Here is a 12587-nt window from a genome sequence, read left to right as displayed (position 1 = left end):
AGTTATGATTTTTTAAAGGTAAGGAAGAAAATACGAAAAAGCAAAAACGGAAAACCGCCAGGTCCTTAAGGGGTTAAAAGACGCATTATTGAAGGAGACAGAAACCTGCATTAGACTTGTCAGTAAAAGCAGGAAAAGGAAGAGACCACTGTGGTACTCAGCAGAAGTAGCCAAAATCATAAAAAACTAAAAGCTTGCATTTAGTAATTATAAAACAACCCAGAGCAATGAAGATAGATAAATCTGCAAGACTAGGCGGAAAGAGGCCAAGCAAGTTATAAGAACTTCTAAAGCACAGGCAGAAGAAAAACTAGCTCAGTCTGTGAAAAAAGGGGATAAGACATTCTTCAGATATATGAATGAAAAAAGGAAATTAATACAAGGTATAATTAAATTAAAAACAAAGGAAGGAAGGTATGTAGAAGAGAATAGAGGGCTAGCCAACTGCCTTAATGAATACTTCTGTTCAGTTTTTACAGAAGAAAAAGAAGGAAAAGGACCTCCATTAGGGAGGAAGACTAATGAATCGTTTGATGCATTAGACACATTACAGAGGAAGAGGTTCTACGTTTGCTATCAAAAGTGAAGACAAATAAGTCACTGGGATACACCCAAAATTATTAAAAGAGCTAGCAAAACCGTTAACTGGTAACAGGATTCGTCCCGGAAGATTGGAAAATAGCAAATGTCGTACACATTCACAAGAAAGGTAGTAGGGAGGAATCATGCAATTATAGGCCAGTAAGTCTGACATCAATAGTGGGGAAATTAATTGAAACCCTACTAAAGGATAGGATTGTGGAACATCTAAAATCCCATGGATTGCAAGATGAAAAACAACATGGGTTTACTTCAGGAAGATCATGTCAAACAAATCTTATTGATGGCGGAGGGGCAGTAGACATCATATATCTAGATTTTAGTAAGGCTTTTGACACTGTCCCACATAGAAGACTCATCAATAAACTACAGTCATTGAGCTTGGACTCCCAAATTGTTGAGTGGATTAGACAGTGGCTGAATGACAGACAACAGAGGTTTGTAGTCAATAGAGTATATTCAGAGCAAGGTCTTGTTACCAGTGGGGTACCTCAGGAATCTGTAGTGGGACCACTATTGTTTAATATCTTCATTAGTGATATCGCAAAAGGTCTCCATGGTAAGGTGTGTCTTTTTGCTGATGACACAAAGATATGCAACAGGGTTGATGTTCTTAGAGGGATATGCCAAATGGAAAAGAATTTAGGAAAACTAGAAGAATGGTCAGAACTCTGGCAACTGAAATTTAATGTGGACAAGTGCAAGATAATGCACCTGGGACGTAAAAACCCTTGTGCAGAATATAGAATATTTGACACAGCCCTGACCTCAGTATCTGAGGAGAGGGATTTTGGAGTAATTATTTCAGAAGACTTAAAGGTAGGAATACAATGTAATAGAGCAGCAGGAAACCCTAGCAGAATGCTTGGATGTATAGGGAGAGGTACTAGCAGTAGAAAGAGAGAAGTGCTCATGCCGCTGTACAGAACACTGGTGAGACCTCACTTGGTAGTACATGAATTGCAGGATAAAATTTACCAGGAAAGGTTAAAGGACCTTAACATGTAGAACTTGGAAGAAAGAAGAGACAGAGGTGATATGATAGAGACTTTTAAATACATAAAGGGAATCAACACAGTAGAGGAGGAGAGCATATTTAAAAGAAGAAAAACTACCACAAGAGGACATAGTTTTAAATTAGAGGGGCAAAGGTTTGTGAAGTAATATCAGGAAGTATTACTTTACTGAGAGAGTATTGGATGCATGGAATAGTCTTCCTGCAGAGATGGTAGCTGCAAATACAGTGAAGGAGTTTGAACATGCATGGGATAAGCATAAGGCTATCCTTCATATAAGATAGGGCCAGGGACTATTGATAGGATTCAGATTATTGGGCAGACTAGATGGGCCAAATGGTTCTTATCTGCCGACATATTCTATGTTTCTATAATGTGCCTATATTCATGGCTTAATGCATATAGACAATGAAACAGACCAAAAATGATACACAAATAAAACATATAGGGTTAAAGCATTGCCTTAATATATAGCAAAGATTCACAGCCCCCTTGTACTAATTGAGGGCCGCGCCATATATCATCTCTGATAAAGACTGAAGCCCTTGTGCAGTAAATGCTGATGTTTAGAACATCCTGATAGTGTTTTGTTAACAAGTAGATAACAGACAAGCAAGATACGTTTGTTTAGCTGCCTATAGATAAACTGAATAGTGTCTTTGTTACGTTTTCCTGACTGATGGTTTCAAATAAGAGATAAATAAAAGCAAAGGAAAAGGCTTAACACAACGTGTATGATTCTGCAATGCAACTGTTGGCTCCAGAGGCCATGAAGGTATATGTTGAGAACATACATGTAGCCATTACTCCATTTAGCAGGTGTAGGGAGAACTAATAGCCACATAGTCACACATAGCCTAAAGACAGAAACAGATGATGAATGGAGGACATGTATAAAGGAAAGACTAAAACTTTACTTCTTTTCAAATTAACACCCTTATAGTCCACACCTAGGTTCTTTTCCAGGATCATCCCACAATTTATTAAATTTATAGATTTTTCAACTTTTCTTTTTAACATGGCAGGAAATCACAATTTGGACAATTCCAACCAATTGCACAAAAACATTTACAGACCGTGATGCTTAAAAGTAATTATTTCAATTTAAAGATTATATTAAAGGAAAAGCATTGTTTTTATGTTATATAATTATAGTTTTTATATTATTGTCATTAGGTTCCATAGGTGTTATGAATATTTGCAAATGATAAGACTTCATAGCCATGGCTTTTAAACAGGAATGATGTGCAGCAATGCTATGGCGGACTCTACTGTAATAATGTAGATTAGTAACTATGTATTTGATCCTACCATACTCAACAAGCTCTTATTAGTTTTAGCCTATAGTCTCCTTACTTAATAAGGTATCGTAGTTACATGACTTTATTTTCCCATACATCTTGGAAAACAGTAAACTCTATCACAATAATAATATGTTGACAACCTCAAATGTAGAATTCCACGGCACTCACCATTTGTGAAAAACCTCAGAAGTTTACACCACAACAACAAGAAACATCGTGGGGGCAGGAGCGACAATCGTTTCAGGCTCTCTGTCCATCATCATCGCACAACCAGGCAGTGTGAGAAAATCATTGTGACTGACTCTTTATGTCTCCTGTTATGAAATAAACTCCTGAGGTGTTTTACAATTGGTAAGTGCCTCAGAATTCTTTTACATTTGAGGTTGTCAATGTTATGGACTGTGTCTATTTTCCTTACTGCTGAGCACCACTTGAGGTTGAAGAGTGTTGGACCTGGTGTTAGTGCACTGGGCTTTTATTTATGAGCATATTTGTATTGATTCTTTTGATAATGTACAAGGAATGAATGGAAACTGTAATTTGGTGCAATATTGGTACATGCAAGTTTAACTAGTAAAACAAAAATTATTTTGACTTCTTTTTTAGATACATTGTTGTAAATATATTAACTTATCACTTTGATTTCTATAACAATGTATTTAGTCTCCTCAATATTGTACAATTTTCTCCAATAAGTGGTAGAGTAGTTCCAGTACCAGGAAATGTTGAACTCCATACATTGGCTATGTGCAGCTTTACAGGTATCAATGGTGGTAGCCAAAAGCATTGCCCCTAAGGTGTCACTGTCATTAGATTGAACTATTGACATGTTGCCCACACATGTCAAATGTTTAGATCACATGAGGTCTCACTCCAAAATGTGATCCAGGGATTTATTTTGATTGCCATATTGGGGTCATGAAGAAGTTTTTCCTCTGTAAAGGGGCAACTGGCGTTAGCCTCAGGGGAGTTTTTGCCTTACTCTGGATCAACACACGAGTTTAGGTTGAACTCGATGGACTCTTCTCTTTTTTTCTCTACTATGAACTGTCGATTCTTTAAGATATGTGTCAAAGGATACAATAAATAAGTGAGCATATGGATCTGACAACTTTGGTAAGGGGCACATTCTAATAACTAGGCAAATGGGTAGAGCATTTCCAAAATAGCAGTTTTTGTGGGGTGTTCCTTGTATGCAGTGGAAAGGTAACTGGTGAACCTGCAAAAGAGTTATTGGCACCCAAGGTTTAAACAATAACCCAAAAAGTCTGATCCCACAAAAAAAGAGATACTGAAGATTTATTAATATTTATGTTATGGCTGTTGTCCTTAAAATAATGATAGTGGTTTCAAATGTATTATTTCAGTCCACTTATTTTTATATATAAAAATTTCTTCAAAGAACATTGAGGAATATTTTCTCTACATGAACCGTGATAAAGCAAACTATAAGGGAGCATGTGTTTTAGGTTTCACACCCAAATGTTTTACATTAAGCTTTCAAAAAATTTACCACAAACAAATGATTCTGTCATTGTAATTCTCTCTGGACATTCAGTCCAATTCATCTATTTTTTTTTTAGTATTCACTGATGTGAAAAGCTGACAAAGGGTAAGCTATCCACTTCCACAAAAGAAACGAAGACCTCGCTTCTTATCAAGCATATTGAAGTAGACTCCACCATATTCGGATAGAAATCTATAGTTATCTGAAGGGTGGAGTCATAAAAACTATTAGTATTGAATAGCATAGCAGCTTGCCATCGCTGATCTGCTGTCATTATCGTTTGGACTGTTGAGGTGTCTATGTCACTGTTCACTTTATACCTCTGTATGGTGAGTGGGTCTTTTGTTAATCGTCCTATTGAGCAGTGCAGAGGTGGTTTAATTTATACAGTAATGTACTATGTGTTATCTCTGAAGGAGCCAGACAAGATAAAGTATAACTTTAGCAGTCAATGGAACCAGGAGGAGACACGCTACTGCCTGTCTACTCTTAACACTGTAAGAATTCCAGATGGCCATCGACAGTGTAAAACTATTAGCAGAGTTACAGGAACAAGAACATAAAATTGTCTCCCCCACCAAAATAATAATAATTTCAAATATATATGTATGTATGCACACACACACACACACATACATACACATCACAACGTTTTAAACGCAGACATAGATACACCGCTCATTGGTACACTGTCCCTGGATATTAATTTATCATGAAACCTATACCCATGAATTCATCAGCTCCGCCCCGGATAATTTCTAAATATATCAGAATATATCTGCATAATACAGTCCTGCATTCACTTACTGGGCCAAATAATCCCTCCACATCATGACCACGTCTACTCCCTATACAGTGACCATATAGTAGTATACTGGTGTTATATAGGAACTCTGCAGGCTTTAAAATACGAATGTATCCGTATCTCATCTGCATTTTCATTTTTATCACATATTTTTCAGTGCCATTCAATATCCTGTCTAGAAGACGCCCATCAGTATTTACTGAACAAAATACTGATGGTATGTATTACGTGTTCACATACGCTCATATGAAAATCAGCCATAGACTTATATTGTAAAATAGGTAAAAAAGGGAGTTCAGTCCTCAGGGGAAGTGTTTTAAGGGGGGGGGGGGGAGAAAGGGGTGAAGGAGGGATAAGAAAGAAAGAAGCTGGGAAAAAGGGAGACAAAGGGGAAAAAATATAAAGAGATGAGGGAAAGGATTAAGGAAAATCAAGATTGAACCATAAAGTGTAAATAATAATTAATTTACTTGTACTGTGTGATAAAACAGAATTTCAGTGAAAGGAGGTGCAGGGCCCTTGCGTTCACCACCTCCGCACACACACACTATATATATATATATATATATATATATATATATATATATACACACAATAATAAATAATAGTATTAAAAAGATCACACATATCAAATGTATTACCTAATAATAGTATTAAAAAGATCACATATATCAATGAGCTAAAAGAATAATGGAATTTGCTAAAAAGAGTAACCCCTTAATGTAACAACATGTGGCAGTTGATTATCAATCTTATAATGTCTATAATGGTTACTTTGTGCCAGATGGTCAGCACTATGCGCTCTGTTGTAATCCTGTGGAAAAAAATGCAATATGTGCTAATGTTCCTGTGCACAAAATACATTTTCCAAATCTCTACTGTGTAGCGGCGCTGAGCGCTTTGCGCCCTGATCTTCTCCTGTTAAAAAGGCAGTGCAGTCTATAGGTGCAGCACTCTGTGCTGTAGCGGGGCTCCTGTATGGAGAAATGCAAATCTTTTGGCTGCTTCTGAAAAGTAGAAAAGGGGACTATATCCCGCTCACCCGTTGTTGGGCCTCGCTGGTTTCCTCAGACAGCGCTGCAAGCCGTGACAGGTGGTTTTCAGTGAGACACGCTGACCTTTCAGCGAGCGCTGCGGGGAGCGGAGGCTTCGCTGGGCAGGATCTTGTGTAAAAGAAGGTGTGCTCCTGTAGATTGGTGCAGTTTCTGAGGATGCAGCCGGAGGTGTCGGTCACTGATTGCTCAGAGGATAGTTGATGTCAGCTGCTCAAGGGGATCATCAAATAAGATTCCATTTCAGGTTCCGTTTCAGGAGTCTGCTGCTTCTTTCTTCAGTGGCTCGGCATTCTGATAGGGGTTATACTGTTGTTTATATACATATGGTTCAATTGGTTCAAGAGAAGGAAGGAACAGACAGGGATTAGGGTGGGGTGAAAGGGAAAAAACGGGATGGATTTCACATATGCTTAGGGTAATTAGTAGGAGGAAATATAATGAAAATGCATGGGGATGAGTGATATGAATAAAGTGGGGGTTAACATGCATGATCATAGGGGTGAGAAATGAATTCACTGCACTGTGCAGTATGGATATATGGTGGGGAGATCGGCTACTATATGGCCCGATATGTGGCTCTATCATATAAGTGGATCTAGGTATGGGAATCTGGATCAGTGGTGCAAATAAGTGGAGGAAATGGCAATACCAATAAAGATAGAAATTTTGGGAATGCCGATATAGGTAAAAAAAATGTAATGGATAATCGCCAGTAAGAATACAAATAAAATGGAAGATCAAAATTCAATATGTATGTATATATATATATATATATATATATTAGAAGGAGGGGGAAGCAGCACTTCCTGAAAATCAATAAACAGGTGCACGCAAGTCTCAGGGGCCCTGGTCATGGTCCAATGTAGATACAAAGTAGAGAGGTGACTGCAGCACACAGATTCAGTGCAAAAATAAGTGTTTCTTTTATTCCATGAACAAGAGCGACGTTTCGGTCTTCTCACAACACCATTCTCAAGCCAAATACACAGTGATCCAACAAGGTATAAATACCCATCAAACATCATAAATCAGTGCAAATTGTTTAACAATTATCAATTAATCAAAATAAGTGTATAAAACCATCATACAATATATAAAATTTATAAAAAATAATGAACAGTGTTTAGGGGATACACAAAGTATCCAGATGTTGTGAAGTGCAATTTAAAATTGCTATACAGCATACAATAAAGATAAAAACAGAGGATGGTATCATGATTTTTAATTAATATCATCTGTATACATTACTCATATAAACAGGAGAAGGCGGGATGTTTATAAGACTCACCATCAATGTCGGTAACGTGCAAGTGTCTAGCGTGGGTAAAAAAACATACTGCGGCTGCGCCGCGTCCTCCATGGCCGTTTGATTTATTTTGATTCATTTTTCTTTATTCATTCCTGATTTGTGTTTTCTTCTCTTAACTGATATGGTGATTGGTCAGCCCGATAGTGATAGCACACATGCATGCGATAGCCTAATGTGCACGTGACCGTGTTGTGCGATCACGTGACTGTTACGTGGCCGCCTCTGATTCGTTACCTATGTCTGATGCTCATAACACTTCCTGACAGATCAGCTGACCGCCGCATAGGTACTATGGGAAAGGTGAGGTGGCGGCATCTGATTGGTCATAGTTCATGACACATCACATCAATATGGTGATGGAGGACGCGGCGCAGCCGCAGTATGTTTTTTACCCACGCTAGACACTTGCACGTTACCGACATTGATGGTGAGTCTTATAAACATCCCGCCATCTCCTGTTTATATGAGTAATGTATACAGATGTTATTAATTAATAATCATGATACCATTCTGTTTTTATTTTTATTGTATGCTGTATAGCAATTTTAAATTGCACTTCGCAACATCTGGATACTTTGTGTATCCCCTAAACACTGTTCACAATTTTTTATAAATTTTATATATTGTATGATGGTTTTATACACTTATTTTGATTAATTGAGAATTGTTAAACAATTTGCACTGATTTATGATGTTTGATGGGTATATATACCTGGCTGGATCACTGTGTATTTGGCTTGAGAATGGTGTTGTGAGAAGACCGAAACGTTGCTCTTGTTCATGGAATAAAAGAAACACTTATTTTTGCACTGAATCTGTGTGCTGCAGTCACCTCTCTACTATATATATATAATGAAGAAAAAAAATAAAATGAAAATGAGCATAAATAAAATAAACATGTATATAAAATAAATATAAATATGTATAATCAAGAAATGCCGAAAATTCTGGTCATAGTACCGTAATATTCATGCTAATGATATGGAAAATAATTATATGAAAAATAAAATATAAAACAGGAGATGATCATATGCATTTTGTGTGGAAGGGGTGTGGTGAGTAGAGGGAATAGCGTTGCAATATGGGAAGAGGAAGTTATGAAGCATCACATGGATGCTAAAAAAGATGATGAAATGAATGATGGAGGATGTGGTGGCCCAGAGGTGGTCTATACTGCACGGGTGCTAACCAGCCAGACTCCGTATGTGGCGTGGTCAAGAGCTCCTACCACGGGGACGTTCAATCTGACAAAAAAAGATTTTTATAAAAAATATTTTCTAAAAATTTTTTTGTAAAACGTTTATAAAAAAAAAAAAAAATGAAAATCTTGCAGCCCGTGTTCAGTCCTTTAGGTTCAATACTTTCGAACATCAAAATTTTTTTGAGCTTCAGCCCTTGACATCCGTGCTGTATGGTTGCCACCTCTCCAGTTCCTTTTGACACGGTAGTGCAGTAAATCTCAGGCCTGTTGGGTTTTCGTCATTATATTTCAGAAAGTGGGCTGATAATAGGTGCTTCATCAGTCCCTTCTTAATATTGTAAACATGTTCCGCAATTCCCACTTTTAGCTGCCTTAGTCCTCCCGACGTACTGTCTACCACACGGGCACTCTGTGATGTATTTGACGCTCTTGCTATTGCATGATAGGAATTAATTTATTTCCCATTGGAAGTCATTGGACGTTGATTGTACGTGCTGTATTTTTTTAAGGAAGTGTGTGGCCTTGCAGCTGCTGCATGAGCCGCATCGGTTAAAACCTTTTAATTTCATCCATGAGTCTGTGTGTTGCTTTTGGTTCTTTAAAAGGTGGAGCATCCTTTATCCCTAGATTTGGGGCTCCTGTGTAGATAATTGGTGGTTTAACGGGTAATGTAGTCCGAGCAGTTTGTTGTTGAGCAACAAATTCGGCTTTTAAATATATTTTCTACCTTTCTGTGCTCTTGGTTAAATAAGACTAATTTCATTTCTTGTTCTCTCTCATTTTTTGGTGGTTTCTCCTCAAAGAAAGTTGTCCTAAGTTCCTGGCTCGTTCCGATGATTCCTTCAGTGTCATCTCTGGGTAGTCCTTCTCTTTAAACCTCTCTGTCAAAATAGCTGCTACATGGTCATATTGTTCGATGTCCGTACAGTTTCTTCTGAGTCTTCTCAACTGTCCCATGGGGGGGATAGATGGCAAATATTGTACGGGATGTAACTGTTCGTCCCTGTCAGTTTTTTAAATGTCTTGCATTTGAGTTTGTCGGGGGGGTTATAAGGTCTAAAAACTCAATTTTTTTCTTGGCTCATTTCGAGTAAAAGCTAGATTCAGATTACTGTTAGCAGTAGAGACAAAATTACAAACATCCTCCTGTGTTCCATCCCAGATTAAAATGACATAGTCAATATACTGGTACCAGAGCACCAAACCTGAGCCCATCTTGGGAGTGATAAAATCCATTTCCCAAGCGGACATGAAGAGGTTTGCGAAACTGGGCGCAAATCTGCTGCCCATAGCGGTACCGGAATTCCGTAGATAGAAGGCATTTTCAAAATAAAAATAGTTGTGAGTTAAAATGTATTTGATGGAGTCCAAAAGAAATTCTACTTGGTCTTATTCCATGTTGTCTCTCTATCCAAAAATCTTCTTACCACATCAATGCCTTGTTGATGTCTTATGCTCGTATATAGGGAACTGACGCCCATGGTTGCCGAGGTCTCAGGCACCAAACTACAGGAGTGCATCTTCTTTAACACAAGATCCTGCCCGGTGAAGCCTCCGCTCCCTGCAGCACTCACTGTAAAGGTCAGCGCGTCTCACTGACAATCACCTGTCACGGCTTGCAGCGAGGATCAATAACAGGTGAGCGGGACAATCCAATTTTCTACTTTACAGGAGCAACCAAAAGACCTGCATTTCTCCATGCACAAAGCGCTCAGCGCCACTACACAGTAGTGATTTGGAACATTTCTTTAGTCCACAGGAACATTAGCACATAGTGCATTTTTTCCATGGGATTACAACACAGCGCATAGAGCTGACCATCTGGCACAAGATAACAATTATAGACATTGGATAAGATTGCTAATTAATTTCCACATGTTACAGCAAATTCCATTATTCTTAAAGCTCATTGATATATGTGATCCTTTTAATACTATTAGGTAATACATTTGATCTATGTGATCTTTTTAATACTATTATTTATTATTGTGTATATATTTGTATGCAGAGGAGGCGAATACAAGGGCCCTGCACCACACCGCCTTTCGCCAAAGTTCTGTTTTATCACACGGTACAAATAAATTAATTATTCACACTTTATGGTTCAATCTTGATTTTCCTTACTCCTTTCTCTCATCTCTCTATATTCTTTTTTTTCCCCTGTTCCTCCGGCTTCCTTCTTTCCACCAATGGCTTGCACTACAAATACATTCTTCATAAAAGCAAGGGATATCTTAATTGCAGAAACTTCTGAAACTGTCCCATTCACAGTTTTTTTTTTATAGCCAAAGCCAGAAGTAAAAGTCCTTCGTATATATTTCCCCATTAATTTTAATTCCACTTTTGACTTTGGCTCAAATAACTGTGCATGTAACTTGGCAGTCCTTTAACAAGTGAAAGTAATTGCCCAAATCAAGCTCTGATAGACTATGTATAAGTAAGTAGGCATTTATGCACTTTACAGTAAAAATGACGTTTTCTCTTTTTAGTGGGTCAATACGACGCCCTCTCCCATAGGCTTGTATTGAGGGGGCGGAGCGTGATATCACAATGCTCCGGCCCCCTGATCGCCAGTAATCAGACCCGGAGCGAACTGATTGTAACGGGGTGCTGCGTGCAAGATCACGGGGGTCCCAAGCGGCAGGACCCCTGCGATCAGGCATCTTATCCCCTAACCTTCACGAAGGGGATCCTAACCCCTCAAGGAAGGTAACAAAGGGTAAAATGAGCCTTAATACCCCACAGGTGATTGACAAACTTTCATTAAAGTGGGACGTGAAAATGAAAAAGGTTATTTTTATTTATTAAAATGCTGGTGTTACCCAAAGTTTTCATTTTCACAAGGTGTAATAGGATAAAATGCCCCCCAAAATTTGTAACCCCATTTCTCTTGAGCAAACTCGAACTTTAAAGAAAACTTGTCAATCAACTGCGGGATGTAAATGCTCACTGCACCCCTTATTACGTTCCTTGAGGGGTGTAGTTTACAAAATTGGGTATCAGTAACCGGGACCTACGGTTAAGGCCGGGCATTGATGATCGGGCCAATACCTAGCATTAACACTTTAGACGCCAGAGTGTCTACATTCAGGTAAGCTAGATGCTGGTTAGGTCAGCAGAGCTGATCAGGACACATCTGAGGCGAAAACGCGGGTCCTGATCAGCTGCGGGGACGGCAGGAGGGCCCTTACCTGCCTCCTCGCTGTCCGATCGGTGCCTCGAAGCTCTGGCCAGGCAATGCAGGCTAGAGCAGTAGAGCAGCGATAACCCCAATCAATGCTGAGCCAATGCTCAACATTGGGCAGCGTATGCAATCACAAGATGGCATGTTATAATCCCCCTATTTCTCATCTTTTAAATAAAATAATGTAATTAAAAATAAAACAAATCATGTGGTACCGCCGTGTGCGTGAATGTCCAAACTATAAAAGTATAAGGTTAGTTTGACGGCACGGTTACTACGTAATAAAACACCAAGGTTCAAAACTGTGCATTTTTGGTCACTTCATATACCATAACATTTTTTATAAAGAGTGATCAAAAAGTCCGATCAAAATGAAAATGGTACCGATAAAAAAACGACATTTTACAGCACAAAAAATTAGCCCTCATATAGCCCCGTATGCAGAAAAATAAAGTTATAGGGGTCAGAAGATGACAATTTTAAACATACTAACTTTGGTGCAGGTAGTTAATTTTTTTTTTAAGTAGTAAAATAAAACCTACATAAATTGGGTATCCCTGTAAGTGCATGGACCTACAGAATAAACATAAGGTGTCATTTTTACCG

Source organism: Hyla sarda, chromosome 4, assembly GCF_029499605.1.
Source record: "Hyla sarda isolate aHylSar1 chromosome 4, aHylSar1.hap1, whole genome shotgun sequence".
Classification (NCBI taxonomy): domain Eukaryota; kingdom Metazoa; phylum Chordata; class Amphibia; order Anura; family Hylidae; genus Hyla; species Hyla sarda.
Note: the sequence above shows the minus strand (reverse complement) of the source record.